The following is a 3,927-nucleotide window of genomic DNA, read 5'->3' as shown; positions in this document are numbered from 1 at the left end:
AGAATAGGACAGCTGGCGCACACAGAGAGGAAAGGCAGGCTGGCGTGAGTAGGTGTGGGGTCCGACTTGGACAACTTGTGTGTGAAGAATGGGCGGTCAGCTAGACTGAGCAAGCATGGGACCCACGCGAGACCGAGCTAGAACGCTCTGGTGATTGTGCGTGTACAGGATGCGCTCTGGTGGCTAAGCGGTGCTGGTGACGTGCACGAGGAAAGTTGGGGAAACGCAGGAGAGTTGGGGTGGTGGGGCCCACGGTGCTAATGCGACTTGGTCGACTCAGCTAGCTTGGCTCAGTTGGAGGATTTCTTTTATGGCTTTTCTTGTGTAGCTTTTTGCACTGCTTTTCATCTGCAAATAATTAAATAAAAACTAGGCAAATTCTAATTAAAAATATTCTGAATAAAAATAATAGAATTATTTAAATAAAGTTTAAATATTTTAATATTATATAAATCAAAAACAGTATTTATAATGCATTTTCATGCACTCATCAGTCATCACCCACATTTTCACTTAGAGCTTGAAATAATTGTTTCTCATATTTTACTCGTCACTCATGTGCATGTGGTCATTCTAGAAAAAAATAGTAAGAGCTATGTCATTTCTTGGGAGGATGGGAGGAGCTTGGAATTGTTTTCTTCAATTTAAAAATAAAAAAAATAAAAAAGAGTACTACACCTCTTATTCATTCAAGTAAAGAAATAAGTTTAGGAGTATAGTATCTCAAATAACTAAAAAAAAAAAAATACAGAGAGAGAGAGAGAATAAAGTGGTTGATAAGGGGAATTGAGAGCAAGTTTGTGGGTATATTTTGGGAATTAAAGAAGCACTAGGAAAGGACCTAGAATGATTGTGTGTTTTCGAGTGATTTGAGCTATATTGATATCTTATATCTCACCTTAGCCTAAGCCACATATTACAAGCCAAGTTAAGTCCTAATAATCCTTAGTATTGTGATTGGACTACATTAAAAAGAAAAAAACACACACACACACACACACACACAAAATTCCCTTAATTTATTAATAGGACGATAGATAACGCAATACACAAATTAAGCCTGGGTCAGTTCTACTATGACGAAGCCCAAGAAAAGGTCTCCAATCCCAAGGCAGAAGCCTGGTCAAAAGAATAATATCATACCCTCCAATCCCTTTTTGTTTTTTTGTTTTTTTGTTTTTTTGTTTTTTTTTTTTCAGAATCTCTCCAAATCCCAATCGGGAGAAGAAAACAATATGAAGCACGGCTTCTTGACTACCCTCATTATACTCAAACTAACGCCGATCACGATCCCTAAATCCTGATTTCCAGAGAAACCAATGCATTAATCTCAACTTGTGGGCTATGTAATTACATATATAATATGTATATGAACTGCAAAGGAACAAATAAAAACAATTTTGCTTTTATCTTATGGGGTCAATTGCAATAAACATAAAGAAAAGGTACATCAGGTAGCCAAAGATTAATCCTTGAAACGCCTAAATTCTACGTACGTCAGAAGAAGTCAAGACAAATAAATGTTGAATATTTTATCCATAGATAAATGTGTGTTGTGTATGTGTTATATATATATTCCTACCGGGTTTGAATTTTTTAACCATATCAGATTATATAATCCTACTGTGTTTGAATTTTTTTAACCATATCATATTATAAAACGTGACAATACTCCTTATCACTCCCACCTGCCGTTCATGCTTCTAAATTTTCCTGAGAAAACTTAATTATGTGGTCCAAGAGAAAAATTATAACAAAATTTTTATGATAGGGCGCTTTATTTTGCTCTATTATTGAAGCAAATTAGTTTAATCATTTGTTTAAATTTTAAAATCCTCAACTATGAGTATAAGCAATTTTGTAGCTTATGATGTATTTATTTTTAACTTAATACCAATAAATTAATCCATTTATAAAATTTAATTTCATCAAATTGCAGTTAGATATATACATATAGCTAGGAATCGTCAATTGCAAGCAAGAAATCGAATGAAGAAAAAATATATTTCTCACTTCTTTTTCTGGGGTGCATTTGCCAACAATCGCTTAATAATATCTGGGGTGGGATGTTTCCCTCACTTCCACACTATTGGCTGATCTTTTTAACATAAAGTTCAACGAATTTTCAATTCTCCTATCAATTAATATGCAAAATCGTAGGAAGTATCACATTAACTATTTTATTTCTTAGCAAAAGGAAAAGAAAAAAGTATTACATTGATTTTGATACGATAAGGACACTTGCCAACCAATGGTACCATGTAGAAAAAGAAAATTATGTATGCATTTGTTTTTTTTTTTTTCCTCGCTAATGATGCAACCAATGGTACCATGTAGAAAAAGAAAATTATGTATGCATTTGTTTTTCTTTTTTCCTCGCTAATGATCATTTCATTTGTATTTTAATTAGTGTGAACCGTATTAATGGCGTATCCCTCTACAGTGTTGGAAGTTCGGGTCGGCGGGCTGCCCAAAACCCGAATTTTTTCGGGGCTCGGGCGGGCAAGCCCATTTCCCGCCCGCCCAAAGTTGATTTTCGGGTTCGGGCTCGGACAGCCCGAATTTTGCATCTTCTCTTTTGCCCACCGCCGTCTAATCGCCGTTTACCGCCGTCCGCCGGAATTTTTTTGAATTTTTCCGACCATGCCCGAACTGGCCGAATTGCCCGACCCGAAAAATGCCCGAAATGCCGTGTGCCCGAAGTGCCCGAAAAATGCCCGAACCCGACTGCTCGAAAACTGCCCGAATGCACGTAACGGCTACTTTTTTTGAATTTTGCCCGAATTCTACCCGAAAACCCAAGGTCCCCGAACTGCCCGAGGTGCCCGACTGCCCGAATTACCCGAAAATGGCTAATTTTTTAAATTTTTGCCCGAATTCTGTCTGAAAACCCAATCTGCCCAAGGTGCCCGACTGCCCGAATTACCCAAAATGGCTAGTTTTTTGAATTTTGCCCGAATTCTGGCCGAAAACCCGAACTGCCCGAGTTGCCCAACTGCCCGAAAATAAAAAATAGCCGTTTATCCCGATTTTTTTTAAAAAAAAATCATTTTTTAACCCCAAAATTTCCCTATAAATACCCCCCATCCCCCACACATTTTTCTCACTCAATCTCTCTCAATCCCTCTCAATCTCTCTCAATCTCTCTCAATCTCTCTCAATATCTCTCAATTTCTCTCAATCTCTCTCAATCTCTCTCACAATTTTTTTTAAAAACTATCACATTATCCTAAAGCTCTCTCTCTCTCAAATTTATCTTATTTTTTTATAATGGATCCTTTTGGTTATAGTGGTATTCCCGTTGATGCCCAACACAATGTAGAAGAAGGACAATTTCCCACTAATGAGTTTGTTACGCAGGAATCTACTAATTCGAGCCATGGTGGATGTACTAGAGGTCGTGGTCACAATAGTGGTGGTGGGCGTGGATAAGCGGCGAGTGCGACTGCGTCTGCGTCTGCGTCGACAAGTGTTGCAACCTCCAGGAGGAAATATAAGCGTACCTCGACAGTTTCGGATCACTTCGACATAATTGACGAGGTGGATAATGAAGGTAACACTAAACATATAGCTCAGTGTAAATATTATTTATCTAAATTACAAGGTGACACTATTCACGGCACCACACACTTGAGACGACACTCTGAAAAGTGTCTTCAAAAGCTTAGCCAATCTAGCGGACCCGAACTCCGCCAAACACAATTATCTTTTGATCGCGCAACCGGTGGTCTAACCACTTGGAAATACGATCCGCAAGTAGATCGTATGGAAGTTGCGCGAATGATAGCTGCTTTAGATCAACCACTTAGTTTTGTAGAGCATCCTAATTGGCAACGATATATTAAGGTTGTACACAATCCTAATGCACAGTTCACTTCAAAAACTACTCTTAGGAAAGATTTATTAAAATTATTTAAAAAAGAAAAA

Source organism: Morus notabilis, unplaced genomic scaffold (genome assembly GCF_000414095.1).
Source record: "Morus notabilis unplaced genomic scaffold, ASM41409v2 Scaffold78, whole genome shotgun sequence".
Classification (NCBI taxonomy): Eukaryota; Viridiplantae; Streptophyta; class Magnoliopsida; order Rosales; family Moraceae; genus Morus; species Morus notabilis.
Note: the sequence above shows the minus strand (reverse complement) of the source record.